The sequence below is a fragment of the Schistocerca cancellata genome, chromosome 2 (genome assembly GCF_023864275.1).
Source record: "Schistocerca cancellata isolate TAMUIC-IGC-003103 chromosome 2, iqSchCanc2.1, whole genome shotgun sequence".
NCBI lineage: Eukaryota > Metazoa > Arthropoda > Insecta > Orthoptera > Acrididae > Schistocerca > Schistocerca cancellata.
In genome coordinates this window covers 777,589,016-777,612,578 of record NC_064627.1, presented here as the reverse complement: position 1 = coordinate 777,612,578, position 23,563 = coordinate 777,589,016, and the positions used below count along the sequence as shown (strand labels likewise).

The 23,563-nt window shown below is 42.4% G+C and overlaps 2 non-coding genes and 1 pseudogene across 2 annotated transcripts; all 3 read left to right on the top strand.

The window, feature by feature from the left end:
- Positions 1 to 915: 915 nt before the first annotated feature.
- Positions 916 to 1,033, top strand: LOC126164331 (5S ribosomal RNA; annotated as a pseudogene).
- Positions 1,034 to 7,883: 6,850 nt separating this feature from the next.
- Positions 7,884 to 7,955, top strand: Trnaq-uug (transfer RNA glutamine (anticodon UUG)). The gene has a single exon. It is a non-coding gene; the product is annotated as a tRNA-Gln (tRNA).
- Positions 7,956 to 23,254: 15,299 nt separating this feature from the next.
- Positions 23,255 to 23,326, top strand: Trnaq-uug (transfer RNA glutamine (anticodon UUG)). The gene has a single exon. It is a non-coding gene; the product is annotated as a tRNA-Gln (tRNA).
- The last annotated feature ends 237 nt before the right edge of the window (positions 23,327 to 23,563 follow it).

Genomic DNA, 23,563 nt, shown 5'->3' with positions numbered 1-23,563 from the left:
AAAAGGTCATGATCACCGTGTTTTGGGACTATGAAGGTGTGATTCTCATTGACGTGATGAATGTGATGCCAAGAGGAAGAGGCATTAATTCAGAAGCATATGTCAACACATTAGCAAAACTCAAGACGCGCTTCCGGCGACTTCGTCGCCAAAGCAACACAGGAGATGTTTTGCTGCAACACGATGAAACTGGGCCCCACACAAGTCCGAGGACTGCTGAACACATAGCAAAACTGGGTTGGTCACAGTTACCCTATCCACCCTACAGCCCTGACCTAGTCCCCTCGAACTTCCACTTGTTTGGGCCATTAAAGTGTGTCATTCGTGGAAGATTTTTTGAGATGAGGAGGTGGTTCACACAGTGAAGCACTGGCTCCACAACAAGAACAAGGATTGGTACCGACAGGGTATACGCGCCCTTGTTTCGTCTTGGAGGTAGGCCGTAGAACGGGATGGAGATTACTTGGAAAAATAGGGCGTGTAGATAAAACACCATTCTTTCGCCTGTGTAATCCTCATTATGTCCAATAAAGAATTGTTGAAGAAGAAATGCGATGTATTACTTTCTGGGCAACTCTCCTAGTCCAGCTAGCACAATGATTTTGCGTAGTCAGTTAAAAAGAATGAGGGCAATAGTCGAACAGCTCCTCCTAAGTGAAGGGGAAAAACGAGTGTCACGAATGAATTAGTGACACCACAATCCGAAGAAGCAGGAACATATATTTAACAACCTTAAAATCTGTGCTGCGTCTTTGGGAAGTCCTCCTCCCTAGCCTACAATTGTGCTGATTTCCGCAACCCGGTTATTTCCCCTGCATTCTGATTACTCCGTGATTTGCGCATGACATTATCTTATCTATCTATTCATTACGTGCTGATTGCGGTATTTATGGCTACCTTGTACTGGCACAATGTGCCAACGGCCTTGCCGCAGTGGTAACACAGGTTCCCGTCAGATCACCGAAGTTAAGCGCTGTCGGACTGGGCTAGCACTTGGATGGGTGATCATCCGGTCTGCCGAGCGCTGTTGGCAAGTGGGGTGCACTCAGCCCTTGTGAGGCAAACTGAGGATCTACTTGACTGAGAAGTAGCGGGTCCGGTCTCGTAAACTGAGATACGGCCGGGAGAGCGGTGTGCTGTCCACATGCCCCTCCATACCCACATCCAGTGGCGCCTGTGGGCTGAGGATGACACGGCGGCCGGTCGGTACCGTTGGGCCTTCGTGGCCTGTTCGGGAGGAGTTTAGTTTAGTTTGTACTGACACAATGATGATTTCGGTACGCTAGTGGCTGGGGTCGCGGTGCGCAGACTGTTACGCGTCCTCGTAAAACAACCGTGCAGCTGCAAACGATCCTTGAGGTGGGAACTCCTATGAGTGGCTGCTGTAGGTGCGCTGTTCGGAATTCTCTTGGCCAGAGGTATGCGAGTCGCAGTGCACGCTTTATTAGCTGGATGTCCGAGTCTGTTACGTTTCTGCATACTACCGTAGTGTACCTTACTACCAGTCGGAGCAGCGACTCGTACGAGATGTAGCTCAGGTTTTCCGGTAACGTCGACGTTCGTCCAGCAGCGTATCGGAAGATAAATCTTGCATTAATTAGCTCTTCTGTCGGTTCTTGGTAGAATATTTTACGTGTTATGAATGGGAAGACACACGATGCTAGTGTAATATTCTACAATATTTATTCTTTTACCAACCGGTTTCCGCCGCGCGGTATTAGCCGAGCGGTCTGGGGCGCTGCAGTCATAGACTGTGCGGCTGGTCCCGGCGGAGGGCCCAGTCCTCCCTCAGGCGTGGGTGTGTGTGTTTGTCCTTAGGATTAATTTAGGTTAAGTAGTGTGTAAGCTTAGGGATTGATGACCTTAGCAGTTAAGTGCCATAAGATTTCACACACATTTGAACATTTTTGAACAAACCGGTTTCCACCTGTTACGCCATTGTGAACTACAAAGATAAATATCTGTAGCCGTGAAAGTTTTGTGGGATCAAAGACTGTGATCTACGGAAATCAAATGGAATACTCTTTAGTTGCAGTGATCCAAAATATTTTTGATTCCAAAAAAATGTTAAATCCACACACATTTATCTTTGTACCTGTCGATGGCGAAAAAGCTGGTAACTGGTTTCTACAATAATAAATATTGTACAATATTACACCAGGTAGAGTGTTTTTTCATTCATGATGAAAGATTATTACTTTTACAACTCCATTCGAAACTTCCCAGCCGGCCAGTGTGGCCGAGAGGCTCTAGGCGATACAGTCTGGAACCGCGTAACCGCTACGGCCGCAGGTTCGAATCCTGCCTCGGGCATGGATGTGTGTGATGTCCTTAGGTTAGTTAGGTTTAAGTAGTTCTAAGTTCTAGGGGACTGATGACCTCAGATGTTAAGTCCCATAGTGCTCAGAGCCATTTGAACCATTTTTTGAAACTTCCCACACCAATAGCTTGATACTACGGAATTAACGAATACCTAAAAGGGAAACTTCCCATCGCACTCCCTCAGATTTAGTGGTAAGACAGCCCAGTCGATAGCCCGCCAAAAACTGAACACAGATCAAGTATGGAAACAGGAAGAACATCTACATCTACAAGGATACTCTCCAAAACACATTTAAGTGCCCGGCAGAGGGTTCATCGAACGACCTTCACAATTCTCTACTATTCCAATCTCGTATAGCGCGCGGAAATAATGAACACCTGTACCTTTCCGTATGAGCTCTGATTTCCCTTATTGTATCGTGGTGATCGTTCCTCCCTATGTAGGTCGGTGTCAACAAAATATTTTTGCATTCGGAAGAAAAAGTTGGTGATTGGAATTTCGTGAGAAGATTCCGAAGCAACGAAACACGCCTTTCTTTTAATGTTGTCCAGCCCAAATCCTGTATCATTTCTGTGACACTCCGATATTTCGCAATAATACAAAACGTGCTACCTTTCTCTGAACTTTTTCGATGCACTCCTTCAGTCCTATCTGGTAAGGATCCCACACTGCGCAGGAGTATTCTACAAGAGGACGGACAAGCGTAGTGTTGGCAGTCTCCTTATTAGGTCTGTTACATTTTCTAAGTGTCCTGCCAGTAAAACGCAGTCTTTGGTTAGCCTTCCCCTCAACATTTTCTATATGTTCCTTCCAATTTAAGTTGTTCGTAATTGTAATACCTAGGTGTTGAGTTGAATTTACGGCTTTTAGATTAGACTGATTTATCGTGTAACCGAAGTTTAATGAGTTCCTTTTCGCACTCATGTGAATGACATCACACTTTTCGTTCTTTGGGTCAACTGCCACTTTTCGCACCATTAAGATATCTTTTGTAAATCGTTGTGCAGTTTATTTTGAACTTCTGGTGACTTTATTAGTCGATAAACGACAGCGTCATCTGCAAACAACCGAAGACGGCTGCTCAGATTGTCTTCCAAATCGTTTATATAGATAAGGAACAGCAAAGGGCCTGGGGAACGCCAGAGATTACTTCTGTTTTACTCGATGACTTTCCGTTAATTACTACGAACTGTGACCTCTTTAACAGGAAGTCACTAATCCAGTCACATAACTGAGACGTTATTCCATAAGCACGCAATTTCACTACGAGCTGCTTGTGTGGTACAGTGTCAAAAGCCTTCCGGAAATTCAGAAATACGGAATCGATCTGAAATCCCTTGTCACTAGCACTCAGCACTTCATGTGAATAAAGAGCTAGTTGTGTTTCACAGGAATGATCTTTTCTAAACCCATGTTGACGTGTACTGAACTGTGAAAAAAGAAGCAAAATAGGCACAGAGAACTGTCCAAGCTCAAGATATGCGACATCGAACGGCTCGCAAAAGCCATGGCGTCATGGTTGTGCGGCCTCGCAGTTGGACTGCGAAGTGTAGGATCCTTGTTCAAACCTCCCTCGTGCTCCATTTTTTTTTTCACAAATTTATCAACTGTCCGTCCGGTCATTGAAGTGTCTGTTGTCCTTCTGTAGTCTCGGGAACTATCATTCTATACATTGGTTATAGAATATGAATCATATGGTAAAAATATATTACTGTCGAAAGTAGACATGATGAATAGTGAGAGCAAGCAAGATGCTCCACAGACCTCTCACTGAAATGAAGACAACAAATAAACTGGCGTGAACTATATTAAAACGAAAGAATTCAAGAGTCAATTCTTCCAAAACGGAACGTAAGAGGCATAAAATGTGGCACTTGTGCAGAACAAATCGGAGTTACACATATCTGGAGGCCCCTTTTTTACACGTCACTGTTGCAAACTGACGTTACACCACAATACAGACACAAAGTTGATTACAGCGAACAGGCACGTCAACGATCGGACTGACAGTTCATAATCTTGTGGAGGAAAAAAAAATGAAGTCTGGCAGGAGGAAGATTTGAAACCCGAAATCTTTCTTTATAGGTCAACATCGTGACCACATGCCTACGACGCCACAGCTATTCAGAGCCGCTCGTTGTTGCATATGTTGATCTTGGACCGTTTACTGTTCCTATTTTGTTTCTTTTCTCAGAGTTCAGTACACCTTCTTCCTGTTTTCATGCTTCATCAGTGTTCAGCTTTTGACGGGCTATCTAATAGGCCATCACACCACTAAATCTGAGAGGGGTGCGATGGGTAGTTTCCCTTGTTAGTATCGATACCAACACGATACATATCGAAACGAAATTACCGATATTTACTCATCTCGGACGTGGCTACCAACATAAGCGTGAGGTGACACGTGCGGCTGCATACGTGCTAATTAGGCGTCAAGTGGTTCTCAAGGTGCGAGCATTACAGACCGTTGTTTGGAAGCCTCTACGTTGTAACGACGAGGCTCTACCAAGAACGCCGCCAAAGCGTTACGAAAAGAATCGTCTTAAAATTCAGATACTCGTCAAAAATAAATAAAAGTTAACATTGCTATATAAAACTTTCAGTTCGACACGAAAGGAAAAAAGTTTATAACAAAATATCTCTCACTTGCTAACAAGTCACCTGAGGCGACGAAATGAGGTTCATATGTAGACAGGAGCAATACAGGAATCAAGCTGCGACAATAGTTACAAGTATAGTACGTAAAACTACACTTAGTCTTCAAAGTCTAGAACAAAACTATTGTTTAAGTTCCTAAACATGTAAGGCCAGGCTGTGAATGATTTCTTATAAAAAAGAAGTAACTAAACTGATTTATAGCCTCTTTGAATGCCATCATCTTTATCCATTCGACATTCACTGCTAGATGATCACTTCCTGTTGGCTTTTCCATGCGTTATTGTCATCAGCTGTATGCATCCATGTTTCTCTGGTCTTTCTTCTAAGGGCATCCACTCGCCTTCCATTAGGTTGTCGTCTCAGTCATTCAATCCCTGGAACCCAACAGATTACTTTGTTGGTCGTGTATGATCCATTCCCTTGGTTAAAAATAACGCCTCTTCTACTTCATTTTTAAAAAATATTCATTCTTACGTCCCATGCGCCAGTCTGTTCCCTAATATGTTTAGTTTTTTTTTTGTTCCTACTTGTAGGTCCCACCATGTATCTTTCTATGGCTCGCTGAGCAACCTCCAGTTTTTAGGAGGTTTTCTGCTGATTTATTTTTGTGAACAAATTAAGTTAGTTGTATGTTTAAATCGTTTAATTAATGTATTTACTTACATTTTTGCTGGAAATTAATTTTTCTGGCACACAGAGTACATTAATAGGCACATCCCTTAAGTTAAACACTAAAATAAATGGATCTATATGTACGTGGTTAAATTTCGTTACATAACCTCACTGGTACACCCAGAAAATTATTTTCACCACAATGCAGATTAATGTTATGTACCTGTAACTGTAATGCACTGCAATGATAGCGGCATGCTGCAGAAACGCGTCATGCTAATTAATATTAGCAAAAAGTGACTGAACCAGTAAAAATTAATTCTTAAGTTTATACTACAGTTGTGATCTCAACCAATTCCATACAATGTGGGCAAACTTAAGTTTGACCGGAATCTTTGTTTTGAAAACTATATTTTACTAAAGCCACCCCAGGCTTTTTATCTTAATTTCTTTTTGGATCCATCCAACCGTCGTCTTGAATACTCCCAAAGACAAAAAAGTTAGCAACCATTACTTCATTATTAATATGTATAATTTTATCCTCTGTGTTCTGTTAATGCTATAATAATTTTTATTTCCATTTCCAAAACAGTATTATTAAGCTCTTCCGTTTCTTGATGTTTATCTGCTGAGACGCAGTACAATGTCATCAGCAAAACGAAGATGGTTTAGTTATGTTCCATTAATATGTATTCCTTTAAGGATTTGAAAACTTACTCTACGCTGCTGAGAGTTGTTTTAGTGGTATAGGCTCTATTGAACAGACTCTTCTGTCAATCTTCAATTTTTTACTGTCCTGACGGAGTCTAATGAAAGAAACAATATTGACGTGTGTGTAATTCGGTATATTAAGATATGCTGAAAAAGGCCTGTTACTGTAGATTTTATTGAAAATGACCCGAAACATTTCTAGAAACATATAAATCCCAAACAAAATTGTAATTCATATTCAAATTGCCTCGTAACACATTTTCGTTTACGATTTACAAATGGTTCATTTTACTGCATACACTTCTTAAGTCGTCTTATATCTTCGTCTGATTAAAGTCGAAGGACTTTTTTTTTTATTCTACGTAGTTGGAACAATTTTAGTGAATCTTTTGTACACTGCTGAATGGAATGTTCTGTTTGTCCCTTTGTTCTGAAAGAGAATAATTAATGGATGAAAATACTGAAGACAGAAGTAAAATGAAGTTCACAACAAGGTTAATGCAAAGACTTCTGTAACTAGAAAGTTTAAAAATTATGTCAACCAGGAGTCTTACAATTATGGGCGAGGCTTCACTAGGGTATACGAACGTAGACAAACTGAGACAGAACCTCATAAGAGTTAAAAGAAAGACCATTTCCTTCTAACTGACATTTGGTTGACTACAGCAGTTCACCAATTATCTGAAGTCGCTTCCACCTTTTTTATATTAATCACACGTTAACGTGATCACAAAATGTTCCAAGACGATGTACATTCTACTGAAAGGTGCACGGCCATCCCAAAATTTAGGGGGAATCTGTGAGCGATGAAGATTCTTTTTTTATGTCCTGGACATCCTGAGTTTGTGCTACTTTGGGCGATCAGCTGGCAGCTCAGAGCCTTCCGACACAGCAGTGTTATTCCCACTTCCATGCAGTGAGTTCTACATAGCAAGATGTTTTGGTTTCTGAAAAAATTATGCACAAGGTAAGAACGATGAGTTCTCGAAGTGAGGTTATGTTTCTGTAGAGCGTTAGTTTAGGAGAGGAAAACAGAGTTACGCATAATATCTTTTCCGATGGTGCCTCCCTCTTGTACGTTTCGAAGTGAATAGTTCACGTCGTCACTCGTAACTGAAGCTCCTGGAAAAGATTAAATATCTCGCCGAAGTCGTAAGTGGCTTGAGAATTGCGGCAGATAAGTACGACTCATCATTTCGTGAACCATGACAGTTGCCTGTCAAAAAATGTAATAGTTGCAGCCTACAGGAAGAAGAAATATCAGAACAAGGTTTTCTGGGTCAAGTTTTATGACATATGTTTTGTCCTAGCACCACAGTTTATTATGTGCAATGTCAGTTGCAGCATGATAAAATACAGCCTTCATACAATGTTCTAAAACTTGTGGTGTGATAAAAAGAAAACAATAAAACTGTAAGTTGATCAGGCTGACCATTTCTTGGAAAACAAGAGACAGTGACGCATCCGTCTTCAGAGCGTCACAGAACGCCACCGCGCGCCCACCAGCTTGCGTGATTCAATGAAGTTTCTGTTGCAACAGCTTAGAACACATACAACAGATCGTCATACTCGATCCGCAGGTCCCATGGTGTAATGGTTAGCACTCTGGACTTTGAATCCAGCGATCCGAGTTCAAATCTCGGTGGGACCTAACATTTTAAGTATAGGATATTGCTATGGAAAACGTGTCGAATGCAGATTTTCCAAGAATAGGAAAAAGTCACGCACCATTTGCAAGGAAATGAAAACTGTTGATATATGCAACAGAGGGTCAGCAGTGAACAGCCGACTACCAGCGTGTGCTGTAGCGCGATAAGGCCAGTGTGCATAGCAGATGACCTTTCAACGAGAAGCTGATATACTCGTAAGGGGGCTCTAGCTTTTCAAAGACAGCGGTGAAGCAGCTGAACCATACTGCGACTACTTCAGATATTCCGACTTACACCAGAGAAAAATACAGCAACAAACTATTTCGTTCCAATAGAAGTACTGCATAAATACTTCCGTTAAGGCGCCTAAACGGAGCAACGTTTTCACAGAATTGATGCAAAATCTTAGGAAGGTGAAAACAAAACAAAAATTAAATTTCTTATGTTTTTTTGTACATAACTGCTGATAGCTGTAACTTCCATAGTCTCTCACTTAATGTAAGAGCCTAATTCTAACTCCTTTGGTTTTAAGCGTTACTGTGATTGTGGAGGATCCTTACAATTACCTAAAAGCAGCCATATCTTGAAACGTTTGTGGTGGTTCTCAGCATTCGCAAGTATCTCCTAACAAATTTTCAGTGAGCAGGTAATTGAATTAATCCTGCAATAAATTATGTTGTAAACTACATAGGTGAATATCTGCAATTAAAAAAAAAACTTAGTACGGTAGAGACAACCATTTTTTTGTTTCTTTGAATATAAAAAAGTAATTCTTTCATTCGCAAACACATGGTATCTCATCATTTCATGTATCTTCTATATTAGCTGCACGTCATTTTTATCTGTGATTGCTACGTGCAGTTATCACCTGACGATAGTCTAAGAATCCGAAAGACGGTTAGTGATCAAATAAATAATATTTGCGGAACACCAGGAAAATGCTTCCTATTTTAATGTTAAAATACTTAAGCCTTTTTTTTTTGGAAAGTACAATCCAATAATGTTTCATGAATATATATGCGCTGGTGCTAAAGGAACGACATAAAGTTGTAATTTCCAAATGTGTCTGTGGTGGTCACATTTCTAAAATTTACAGGAGCTGAAAATAGCAGAAGACTGTAGGATAAAGCATTTGTGCATATGACAAAAAGAAGGAAGTTTGAAATGTGAAACGCTTACAATGCCTATCGGTTCCGACAAAGACATGGCGAAATAACATCGGCAACAGCTAGAACTGGAACATAGTGTAATAAGAGAAAACGGAAGACAATCAGACTGGTTCGAATGAGAATAGGAAGCAGAGAGATTAGAGAAAAATGGAGAAAGACAAAAGTGAGAAGTATATGCAGCTTGTACAGGGGCAGGATATTGGATTATTTAGATAGCGCAGGAAAAAGAAAAGCAAACGCGATAAGATGAGAGGGAAAAAATAAAACTTTTATAAAAGTTGAAGGAATGGATTGGAACCAACAAAATTTATACAACAGGGGAAACTGGGTCTGAAAGCTATTCCTATTTTATTAAAATTGGTAAAAGTTCCAAACAGAATAGGGGCAATGAGGCCGCAAAACTTGGCAAATCCACATAAATCGATATGAAATGACGGAAAGTAAGGTGACGAAATTGCAAAACTCCTGAACAGCAGAAGAAATTGGATTACAAGTTGCTTGTTTTGGATTCCAAAAAAAATGGTTCAAATGGCTCTGAGCACTATGGGACTTAACTGCTACGGTCATCAGTCCCCTAGAACTTAGAACTACTTAAACCTAACTAACCTAAGGACAGCACACAACACCCAGCCATCACGAGGCAGAGAAAATCCCTGACCCCGCCGGGAATCGAACCCGGGAACCCGGGCGTGGAAAGCGAGAACGCTACCGCACGACCACGAGATGCGGGCTTTGGATTCCATCACACTTCCGGTCTGGTTCATTTCCGACTCTTTCTAACGTTGTTCCGCGTTCTTCTTTTCTATATGCCTGCTAAACACTTCGTAGAGTGTCACACATATACCTTCTTTGTCTGTACTCACAACTTTACCGCATACTGCTCCTTACAGTTGGAGGTTCATTGTTTCTGGATCCCGTGTCAGGCGGCCCACTATCCTATTTCTTCCTCTACTATATGGGGAGAGGATGTACGATTCCACATCTTCTCTTCACAGAAGTTGTTCCTTTTGTAATTTATTCGCCCACTCATTTCCTTCTATAGCACCGTTTTCCAAATTTATTCGTGGAAGAAGAATAAACTGTAGAACAAGTCGTCCAGGTGAAGAAACACAGGAGGAGAATAGCAACACGTTTTCACCATCGCAGTGAGGTAGCCGATTTTTTCGGATGACGCTAACGAAGGAAATGTTGCAGGATAATTCATCGTCGGATTTATCTTTCGTCTCTTAAATACCACGGTCACTCGGCAACTGCTTCATAGTCCCATTTATCTTTCAAGAGGCGAGCGTGTGATGGATGACCCGAGTGGGGTAAGGTGTGCTGTCACGTCTTGACATCTCAAGCGGTAATGAGGATTTCTACCTGCCCGATTTTTACGAACTATTTTCTTACACAACCCTCATAGACCGCATCTAATGAAGCCAGCCTCACCACTGAGGAGAGTTCAACGAGGAGTGATCTTAACAGGCGCCTACTCACTACCCTGAATAATACTTTGTAAGTAATTGTAGGAATATGGCCAATGGACATGGAAATTAGGAAAAGGGGATCCTTTCACTGGTTATAGAAAGATGATCAAAGGGAAGTACGAGGAATGCTTGGAGCTGAGGCCAATTCGAGAAAGTTAATAAAAGATCGCATACCACAGCTGTGGCAAAACGAATGGGACACGTCAGGCACAGGTAGGAGAACATACGAATTTCTCCATGACATCAGGGAGGGACCAAAAATGAAACTTCTGAACCCGTCGAAAGGTTTCATATAACACTTGACTGGCCATGGCCCATATGCTACGTATCTATACAAAATCAAAAGACAGTTGAGTGATAGCTGCGCTTGCGGCAGTGTGGACTCAACAGAACACTCGTTGTGAGACTCTGCACTCTACGAAGATGTGGCTGGTAATGGCCATCAGGCTATAAGAACGTTGGATCCCAAAGTCACGTTAAGGAGCGAGTCGACCTGGTGCATCTTGGATGATATACTACAGCCGCAGTATCCAGGAAGGCGAAGGAAGACTACACGAGGTATTTAAGCACAAGCCAACCTGCTGCCATTCTGACTAGACAAAATACTCTGCAGATGGAGGAAAACAACTGAGGTCAGCGATCATCGAATGAAATAGTGAGCCGGCTGGAGTGGCCGAGCGGTTCTAGGCGCTACAGTCTGGAACCGCGCGATTTACAAATGGTTTCATTTTGCTGCATATACTTCTTAAGATATCTTGTATCCTCGTCTGATTAAAGTCGAAGGACTTTTTTATTTTTATTTATTATATTCTACGTAATTGGAACAATTTTAGTGAATCTTTTGTATACTGCTGAATGGAATGTTCTGTTTCTTCCTTTGATCTGAAAGAGAATAATTAATGGATGAAAATACTGAAGACATAAGTTAAAAAAATCACAACAAAGTTAATGCAAAGACTTCTGTAACTAGAAATGTTTAAAAATTGTGTCAATCAGGAGTCTTAAAATTATGGGCGAGGCCTTACTAGGGTATACGAACGTAGACAAAATTGAGAGAAAACCTCATAAGAGTTAAAAGAAAGACCATTTTCTTCTAACTGACATTTGGTTCACCAGTTATTTGAAGTCGCATCCATCTTTTGTACATTAATCACACACTAACATGGTGCACGAAATGTTTCAAGACGGTGTTCAGTATACTGAAGGGTGCATGGCCATGCCAAAATTTATGGGTAATCTGTGAGCAATGAAGACTCTCTTTTTATGTCCTGGACATCCTGAGATTGTGCTCCTTTGGGCGATCAGCTGGCAGCTCAGAGCCTTCCGACACAGCAGTGTTATTCCCACTTCCATGTATTGAGTTCTACACAGCAAGATGTTTTGCTTTTTAAAAAAATTATGCACAAGGTAAGAACGATAATTTCTCGCAGTGAGGTTATGTTTCTGTAGAGCGCTAGATTAGGAGAGGTAAACAGTGTTACGCGTAATATCTTTTCCGATGGTGCCTCTCTCTTGTACGTTTCGAGCTGAATAGGTTACGTCATCACTCGTAATTGAAGCTCCTGGAAAAGATTAAATATCACGCTGAAGTCTTAAGTGACTTGAGAATTGCGCCTGATACGTACGACTCATCATTTCGTGAACCATGAGAGTTACCTGTCACAGAATGTAATAGTTGCAGCCTACAAGAAGAAGAAAAATCAGAACATGGTTTTCTGAGTCAAGTTTTATGACATATGTTTTGTGCTAGCGCCACTGTTCATTACGTGCAATGTCAGTTGCAGCGTGATAAAATACAGCCTTCATACAAAGTTCTAAAACTTGTGGTATGATAAGAAGTAAAAAATAAAACTGTAAGTTGTTCAGGCTGACAATTTCTTGGAAAATATAGACAGAGGCGCAACCGTCTTCAGAGCGTCACAGAACGCCACCGCGCGCCCACCAGCTTGCGTGACTCAATGATGTTTCTGTTTCAACATCTAAGAACACGTAGAAATGTTTCAGATCTACCACAGCCGTCCAGGAGGTCCCATGGTCAGTTCCGCTCAGGACGCGACAGCGATCGGACGTGTCGGTACTCCCGCGTAGTCGTAGCGCCGCAAGCCGTGTTTATAATAATTCTTGGATTGTGACCTGTGATATTCTCAGTGCTTCACTACCGTCGTACACAAGCTTCTTAATTTACTCACAGCGGTCCCGACCGCTCATAAAGTGCAGTTATGGCTCCCAGTGTACCTCGTAAGAATACCCTGTGTTTTGCATTCGAGAAATCTTCCAGGAATGTGCAACCGAGTTCTCTAGAAATCCATGACTGGTTAGTAGATATTATTGGCATCACATCCGATCAGGTCCACACAGCATATTATGACATGGCGGAATACTGTTTCTTTGTGAAGTTTTTAGACCAGATACAACTGGAGAAAATTTTGGTGAATACTGGTGGGAAGGTAGAGTTCCGACATCGTGATCAGTCGGTGAGTACAGTTTCAATATCTAACGCTGACATTGAGTATAAACAAGTGCGAGTGTTCAATTTGCCACCTGAGGTTGAGAATGTCCTCGCCAAATACGGTGACATCCGACAGATTAGAAACGAAAAATGGTCGAGCCGTCACAAACTCCAATGTTATAGTGGGGTTCGCTCAGTTCACATGGCTTTTAAGGTCAATATCCCATCCTATATAATGGTTTGTGGTTATAAGGCTCTTGTCATTTACGAGGGGCAAGTAGGCACTTGTTTTATCTGTAACACGTGTGGCCATTTACGAGAGGATTGCCCACGGCGAGTTGTCGTACTTCGAAACAACCTGCAACAACGACAGAGATAAACAATGGCTGATGTCCTAACTCAAAATCAAACGCCCTCTGTGACTGACTCCCAACCGAGTGCATCTGTGTCAGAGGACAACGATCTCGGTAACAGCACCTTCCCACCCTTGCCTCAAAAACCAGTGGCCAGTCACCCCTTAGCCACAGGTGTTGCATTATCTGTCGGTAACAAACGACGACATACTATAAGTGACGGTAGTGGTTCCGGCGACCAGGTAGTAAAAAATCAAACCGATGACGCGGAGCCACGGGCCTCCACACAGGACACGCATGTGTCGGATGGCTCAGTTACGACCCGCCAAATTCCCATTCAACCGCCCGACGCAGAAACTGTCAATACGAGTGCAGCCGAGTGTTTACAGCAATCCGTTCCGATGCCGCTTGCCGACTCACCGCAGGTGGCCAACACACAAGAGGCGGCAGTCAGTCAACTGCAACTCGTAAACACAGCGGATGAAGCACGCGGTGTAGAGCATAACATAAACAGCCGCCACCTCGAAACTGCTTCCAAACAACACGAGGACCCGGACAGCTGTATACAAACAGCCAGTACGGATCCAAACAAACACAGTGAGCCTACTGAAGCCGCGTCTTCGGACTTGCCGTCACCCGTTCCGAAGCAAGGACTTTCACATACTGCTTACAGCCATGACTCGCCGACTCCGCCGTCTTCAATGACACTTCGGACGACTTTGCGACGGCAAAATAAAGTTAAACCAAAGGACTCCGTGGCTCGAAGTAACTCAAAAAGTAAAGTCAGCGCAAAAACTGGTACAAAACCTGCGGATGTAGGTTCCAAGTCCGACGGTGAGATGGACTGGGCTTCCTACGCTTCCCATCACCCACAAGTCTCAGACGATCATGAGTCAAGCTTATAAGTTTTTCTCCCTGAACATTAACAGAGTTAGGACAGATTTAAAATTAGCAATGCTACGGCAGTTTATATATGAGTCCGAAGCTGATATAGTTCTGTTACAGGAAGTGTCTAAAGTTTTCATGTATCAGGATTTGCAACAATCGTAAACACCGTGGCGGACGGGGGTACAGGTACGGCCATTCTATCACGAGACGGTAGTGAGCAATATCGAAATGTTGGACTCCGGTAGAGGCATAGCTTGCCAAATTTTTGACGCCTCCCTCGTCAATATCTATGCTTCATCTGGAACGACCTTAAAATCAGAAAGAGCTAACTTCTTTAAACAAGACATCATATACTTGCTACGCCGCAACCCAACCCAGTTGATAATTAGAGGTGATTTCAACTGTGTGATCCACAGGAAAGACCAATCGCCAAACTTTAATTACTGTAGGGAACTACATGATCTGGTGCGTCACCTGCAGCTGAAGGATGCGTGGGAACTAAAATTTCCTACCCTGGTAAAGTACACGTACCTGACCTCCACCGCATGTAGCCGTCTAGACCGTTTGTACATCTCTGAGAACATTTGCCAACATGTTCTGGACGCCGATGTCATTCCGGCTAGCTTCTCCGACCACTGCGCCCTCTGTGTCACGATAAATCTGGCCAAACAGCATACTAAATGGCATAGGATTCCGTGGAGTCTAAATGGTTCTATTCTCGCCGATGCCTTGCTACAAGAAGTCATCTGCATGACATGGGCGGATTGTCTCAAGCAATGCTGCAGACATCCGAGCAAGATAGCCTGGTGGAATGCTGTGGTCAAACGGAACTACAATTGGCAACGGGCGCAAGATGTCAACCGCACGATTGATTTTTACCAAACAGTTCTGCGAGAGTTGTATGCGACTACGACACCAACCAACACACAGCTGACGACCATCAACCAAATAAAGGCGAAGCTTATAGGCATAAAGCGAACGCAGCTTGAAGGACTGAAGATCAGATCTAAAGCAAAATCGCTTCAAGAGGACGAACTTGCATCGCTGTATCACCTCATAAAACATCGTGCCCATCGCAAGCGAGCTTTTATCGGGGAGCTGGACACAGGTGATGGACTCCGTTTGACCCGACAGAGTGATATTCTTACTGCAGTTTACCGGTACTTCACAGAACTGTACTCGCAATGCGATACATATGGTGATGACGGCGGCGATATCGTGAGTGCTCTGCCCACCGTAGTCACGCCTGCGGACAACTCGGCGGTCGTACACGATTTTGCTCCAGACGAAGTCCTTGAACTGATTTCTGGCTCGCCATCGAACCCTGGCCCTGATGGTTTGCCACGGGAATTTTATGTGCGCTTCTGGCCCATAATCGGACACGCATTTACAGATGTTCTCAATGAAGTGATGCGAGGGAGTGACGTGCCGGCCGAAATGAAGGAAATTCGAATTGTATTGATACCAAAAAGCAAACACCGAAAAACCTTAGATAACTTCCGACCTATTACTTTACTCAATTTTGATTACAAAACCTTCGCCAGAGCACTCAACAGCAGAGTGTCTCCGTTAATGAAACAAGTGACTCACAACCATCAATCATGCATCCCTGGTCGCACTATTATGACGCCCCTTTCGGAATATAGAGATGTAATAGCCATAGCGTCAGTCACTAACGTGAATCTCGCATTGCTGTTTATCGACTTTTGCAAGGCTTTTGATCGCGTCCGCCACGAGTACCTCCTACAGCTACTGCAGCGGTGTGGTTTTGAGCAACGGGTTATTAGTGTCGTGCAACATTTCGTCACGGGCATTACAACCAGAATCAGGGTAAATGGACAGCTTACTCAACCCATCGAGGTCCAAAGAGGAGTGCCGCAGGGGAGTCCTCTCTCCATGATGTTATTTGTTTTATCGCTCGAGCCGCTCTTACGCTCTATTCATGACAAACTTGCAGGCCTTTCGATCGCCGGGACGTCCTTCGTGGTTCGTGCTTACGCCGACGACGTCGGAGTGTTACTGCGTAACGACGGAGACGTATCAACCCTCAAGACCGCGGTAGACCAGTACTGTCGTGCTTCCGGTGCTAAAATCAACGCCGGTAAATGCACCTTTGTCCACATTCGAGGATTCGACGCAGTTATTATACCTTGGGTGAAGCGTGTCGAAACCCACACCACTCTCGGAATGATTATCGACGAATGCCCGCTAAAGATGAATGCAAAAAATTGGAAGTAGGTCACCAATAACATGCAAGGTGCCATCTATGAAAACAATTGGCAGTCCGTTAAGATTCTCCAACGCATACGACTCCTCAGCAGTTATATATTCAGTAAAGCGTACTATATGGCCCAACTATTACCAGTCCCCAAGATGCAGGCCAAACACGTGATGAAACTCTCTAACAGATTTATCTGGCAAGGGCATCTGTTCAAAGTGAAATACACCACGCTGACGTCTTCAAGACAGGCCGGCGGACTAAACATGCCTGACATTAACCGAAAGTGTACTGCGTTATATATTAAACGAATCACCCATTTGTTGGACAAGGAACCTCTCAGCGTAACCAGTTGGCTCTTCCGAACCTTACAACCCACCGATATGCATCCACCCACTGATATAGGTAAAATACATTACAAACTACGACATGTCAAGCAGTTTTTTCTTGAAGTAAGCTACATTGATGGACATTATTTCACGCAGGATTTACCGACGACGCACCTGTTATTAAAAAGATGGACATCTCCAATAGTCCGGAATCCCATTGAACTTAAATACCCGAGTGTTCATGGGAAGGCAGTTTGGGACAACATAAGTTTAACTGTCCACACTGCTGAAGTGGCGTCCACATGGTATAAAGTGGTAAACGATGTTATACCCACTAATGAAAGGTTGCATAGAATCGGATTAAGTGACAGTGATAAATGCGTCCGCTGTGGTCTGGTCGACACCTTACGCCATTGCTTCACTTGTGGCGGCCATCTCATTAACTGGAAATGGGTGCAGCAGAGGCTGGGCCTGATTACCCGCAGCAGCCCAGCCAGCCACTGCACCGACATCCTGCTCTGGCCGGACGCGAAACATTTTCCCGCCACCAAGAACAACACCGTGATGTGGATGTTAGGACAGTTTGTGACATATATCATCATCCACAATAGTGAAGATAATCTCATTAGTTTCGAGGCTTACATGAGAACGGCACGCTGGAAGATGAAACGTTACCCAAATTTCAGGAAGATGTTTGCTAACATGTTAGACATAATTTTTGAAAAACAAGGCGTAGGGTAATTCTCGATGCCGGTAATGGCACAAATCACATGCAAGACTATGTAGCGAACAAAATACACAACGAGTAAGGGGTTATACCAGTTCCTAGGACTACTCCCGACTTCTCAGTGGTGTTATTAACTTCATTATGACGTTTTCATTAATTTATGTACCTGTGCATCTCCTGTTATCCGTTTGTGTGCTCCGAATGACTTTGAGTTTGGACGGTTATGAATCAAATGACAGAACTGTCATTCCAGTTAAGACAATCAATTATATATATGATTGCGTTTCGGATCTATGTCTCTGTCTGGACTGAAGAGGCTACTATTTATGTTCTATTTTGTAAGCTTACAAATGGCACTATATTGAAATGCGTTCTTCAGTCTATTGTAGGATACAATTCGTGTTGAATCAGTTCCAGCACTTCAATATTTTGTTTTTGTGCGTATGTACATATATGGTTGTTTTAATAAAGGAAAAAAGGTAAAAAAAATGGTGTAATGGTTAGCACTCTGGACTTTGAATCCAGCGATCCGAGTTCAAATCTCGGTGGGACCTAACATTTTTAAGTATTGGGTATTGCTATGGAAAACGTGTCGAATGCAAGTTTTCCACGAATAGGAAAAAGTCACGCACCATTTGAAAGGAAATGAAAACTGTTGATATATGCAACAGAGGGTCAGCAGTGAACAGCTGATTACTAGCGTAAGCTGTAGCGCGATAAGGTCAGTGTGCATAGCAGATGACCTTTCAACGAGAAGCTGATACAGTCGTAATGGAGCTTTAGCGTTTCAAAGACTGTTGTGAAGCACCTGAACCATACTGCGACTACTTCAGATATTCCGACTTATACCAGAGAAAAATGCAGCAACAAACTATTTCGTTCCAATAGAAGTACTGCATAAATAGTTACGTTAAGGCGCCTAAACAGAGCGACGTTTTCACAGAACTAATGCAAAATTTTTTGCTTGTGAAAGCAAAGTAGCCTACTGCACTACCCCGAATAATACTTTGTAAGTAATTCTAGGAATATGCCCAATGGACTTGGAAATTAGGAAAAGGGGATCCTTTCACTGGTTATAGAAAGATGATCAAAGGGAAGTACGACGGATGCTTGGAGCTGAGGCCAATTCGAGAAAGTTAATAAAAGATCGCATATTACAGCTGTGGCAAAACGAATGGGACACGTCAGGCACAGGCAGGAGAACATACGAATTTCTCCATGACATCAGGGAGAGACCAAAAATGAAACTTCTGAACCCGTCGAAAGGTTTCATATAACACTTGACTGGCCATGGCCCATATGCTACGTATCTATACAAAATCAAAAGACAGATGAGTGATAGCTGCGCTTGCGGCAGTGTGAGCGCACCAGAACACTCATTGTGAGACTCCGCACTCTACGAAGATGTGGCTGGTAATGGCCATCAGGCTTTAAGAACGTTGGATCCCGGAGTCACGTTAAGGAGCGAGTCGACCTGGTGCATCTTGGATGATATACTACAGCCGCAGTATCCAGGAAGGCAAAGGAAGACTACACGAGGTATTTAACCACACGCCAACCTGCTGCCATCCTGACTAGACAACATACTCTGCAGATGGAGAGTAAACAACTGAGGTCAGCGATCATCGAATGAAATAGTGATGATGGAAGCGTGACTTAAAGACGTAACACAGATTGGTGGAATTGCTTCTTATAATGAAAATGCTGCTGACATGTGGCCCAATAGCCAAGAAATCCAGCAGAGAATAGATATTGCGGGGGTAGTAAGAGGGCGGATCCAGTAGCGGAAACAACCACCTGCAGGTTAAATGCACGATAATAATAAAAAAAGCAGAACATATTCCCTAGTGCTGACAAGAGTATTAGTAGTTCGGTAAATGATTGGCGGTTTTATTGTAGTTTTATAGTGGTAGAAGTAGCTGTAGTAGTAAAAACATAAATATCAGAAATAAACAGTTAATATATAAAGTTACTACTATTCAAGAAAATGTGATTTGTATGCCCTATTTCATCAGCTTTTCAGATAACAGGTAGTAATTATGAAGAAAAAATAAAAGTCCCAGAGCCAGAGCTAGAGCCAAATCACACGTTCCCTCACGTTATGGTTCGCGACAGCGTTGCGCCACTGCCAGTTTGAAACGCTGTGTTAGACTTATGTGTGTTTGCTATTCTGTACGATGGATTTCAAGCAACCCAACTGTTTGTCCGATATAGGACTTCCCATATACACGCAGAAAACAAGATATTTCGAGGTTCTGTAGACTTACGTCGCACTTCATGCTACTTGCTGCTGCTGCTGATTATGTCTTTATGGAGACTAAGATCTAATGTCATCAGTCTATTGTTCACTGTCTCCCCCCAGTGGACCCCATCTGTCTGCGTCTGTAGCAAATTCATTGTGCAAGTGGGAGAAAGTGTAGTAAATGTTTGCATAGTGTGTATCTGAGGCCGCCTAAAAACCACATCCAGGCTGGTGGCATACTGGTCCTCGTCGTTGATCCACCAGGCACATTCAGACTGCGCTATCACGCCTCCCCGTCTCCGAAGCAGGCGCTTTATACGAAAGGCTATCCAGTGGGGTTTTATTGGAGCGAGACGACACTAATCTAAGTTGGTAACCATGACAAACATGTCAGTAAATTCCTCTTCAGAAAACTGTTCATCTTGATGGATATAGATACAATGTAGGGAAGACTCGAAGACCTAGGAAATTAGAAAGAGAATTTGTGCAACATTTGTTGTAGGAGAACCGTAATGCTTCCCACCATGTTAAACACAGTTTTCGATTTCGTTTAAAAAGCTTTTATAAAAATGTGTGGGGTCTCTTTCGCAAAATTTTTAATAAGAATCTCACTATTCTCTTTAGCATTATTCGTAAGAAGCGCTGATAGCCTCGTCGATGAGCGTCCGGAGCCCCCCTCCCCCTTCCTCCCCTCCCCACACACACACTATTCGTAAGACAATGTATTTACTCCAGTTTAATTTTGTTTTTGCAATATGTACGGCGTATGCTCATACCATTTTCTATACTGCGGAGTGCGTGGTGTGTTACATTTATCCATTCAGTAACATAAATTATAATGTCAAGATGATCCACAAAATTAGGAAAAGAAAAGAATGGATCGAGAAATACATCAAAATTTTTCAAGGAAAAAAAACAATAGTGAGAGTATATATGAAAAAACCAGGTTTTTATGCACAGTCTGCAATGCTGTTTATGGTTATTGTTGCTTACTTCCTGAACCCGATTAGATCTTTGCTGCGAAACTTTACGCTTTCTTGCTCACGACGACCTGGAATCGCTTGTTTATTTATATTCTCTGAATATTTAGTCCTATGTACTTAAATGTACTTAAACTGTGTCAAATTAATCTCCATCTAGTGTACACAGAGAACGTGGAACATATGCGTACGAACTATCTTCAACATATAGCTCGAAAGTTGTTGGAGTGTATGTTGAAGGAATGTTTTAAAGACGTTCAGTTCATGTCATACGAAATGCAGTTACACAGCAACGGGCCACTGAGAACGATCTGTTCCATCTTTTAAACCAGTAGTAAACTTTCCTAAATATCATGTCTGTAAAGATACGTATTCAGACACTTCATAATTTTCGGCAAACCTTCTTCGATACAGACAGTTCAATTTTGTTTGCTGGTGAACATTTTTAAATAAAATTACTCTGTTTTATAGCAGATAATATTCATTGCCTTTTGCAAGTCTGGATCTCTTGGATCTCCCTACTTGTCTTTTTGTTTTGTTGTTCTGAGAGTTCGATTTTCATCCAGACAATTTTTTCTCTCTGAAATTTTTCTAAAGCAGTGTTTTTACTTAAGTGTTCTTTTGGTGTTCTCTCGTTAGCCTGTATTTAATGTGTGGATTCCAGAAGCTTTGGCTTTAGAGATATTTGTTCTCACTGCAACATTTGAATATGGGGACGTTATTTCATGGACGAGCTAAGTGACACAGGGCTTAAGAGGCTGGCCTCATATTTGAGCGGAAAGAAATTGAATACCCACCTGAACATTCAAATTTACGTTTCCGTGGTTTCCATTACACAACATTAGACAAATGCTGTGATGATACTTTCAGGACCGATTCCCTCTCATATTCTTGTCCAGCTAAGCTTTTAATTTGTCTTTAACGTCCTCCATGTGACTTTAAGCTAACTTATGCCATACAGCTGTCGATCTCTGTAGATCGAATGGTAATGAGGTGGCAACCCGGGTAAGCAGTAAGACGTTCGAACTTTGGCCCGGACTCCGTTCTCACTCTACAAACACACCTACATCGATTTATACATCTATACTCCGCAAGCTACCTTATGGTATGTCACAGACAACTTTAACAGTAGACTATAACGAGATGCACAACGCCTCTCTAGCAGCATCTGCCACTGGAGTTGACTGAGCATCTCCGTGACGCTATTACACTTACTGAAAGTACCTGTAAGGAAAAGCGCAGCTCTTCTTTGTATACTCTCTATTTCCTCTATCAATCCTACCTGATACGGATCCCAGACTGGCGAACAGTATTCAAGTATTTGTTCAACGAAGGTTTTGTAAGATACCTCCTTCGTGGGTGGACTAAATTTCCGGAGGATTCTTACAATGACTTTCAGTCTGACATCAGTCTTGCCTGCGATTAGTTTTTTTGTCGTCATTCTACCTTATACCGTTCCTTACACATACTCCTAGTGATTATCCTACAATCGCTTAGTCATCGAATAATGTGTCTTTCTGCATACGTATTTGCAGTACATTATATTTGTTTACGTAGAGAGACAACTACTAACCCCTGCACCGAGATTCGATTCTCTGCAGGTGTACCTGCATTTCGCTAGAATTTTCTAGCGTTGAAACTCCTCCTTATGCAACACATAATCCACGAAAAGCCACGTGGAACTTTCAGCGTTATTCACTAGGTCGATTATACATATTGTGAAAAGTAAGGTTCTACAACCTTCTCTTGCCTTTATTTTCGATGGTACGATCCATATCCACATGTGCGTAGGTGTAAGTGAAGTATATAGATGATTGCCTTGAGTATTGCCAACATAATCATGATATTCATGGGAATGTTCTAAATACTACACCTAAACACACCTGAAGAGGGAAGGTACCTTTAGAAACACATAGTGTGAGGAACAGGTCGAACATTTAATTACTTTTTATTACGATATATCTGCATTTCTCCTATTTTGTCACGACGTAGAGTAACTGCCCTCAGGCACTGATGTATGGCAAGATCGTTTTAAAATCTGACTCCCCACTTCTGCAGGTATTGGGTTGTAACGACAGCACACTCGTCTAGGGTGGCGTCAGAGAGGTACGTTCTGAGGAAGTGATATAAAGTCTACGTTTTCTGAGCACAGTTCATTCCTATTATTTCGGTGTTAAGGTACAACCCGTATGGACGCTCAGACACTCAGAAGGCAATCCACCATTACCTCGGAATGTATCGCGGAATTTATTAAATTTAAATAACTAGTAGTTCGAAAGAAAGCGTAAGATCTCTCCTAATTAATAAGAATCTCGTAAGATCTGAGTGAGATATTTGATCGCCTTCAGGGAGATCGTTTTGATGCCCGGCGCTCTGAGGACCGTAAGCGAGTAGCGTGCGTGACTCATGCAATGTCTGTGACTCCAGCGTCGTAACGGTACTTGAGATACTTGATGGTTTTCAGTAGATTCTGCCAGGGTTCCATGGTGTAATGGTTAGCACTCTGGACTTTGAATCCAGCGATCCGAGTTCAAATCTCGGTGGGACCTAACATTTTAAGTATAGAATATTGCTATCGAAAACTTGTCATTCGCGAATTAGTTACAACTGAATGAATAAAATCACTTGAAAATGCGAGGGAATTATGAATACCCTTTTGGTAACATGAGCTAAAATTCAGTAAGGTAAGTTCGAGCTTCACAGCAGCTGAACTTCCAATTAAACTTAAAAATATACAAACCTGTGGCTCTATGCACCTTGATAATTTCAGAAAATTTAGGTTACCA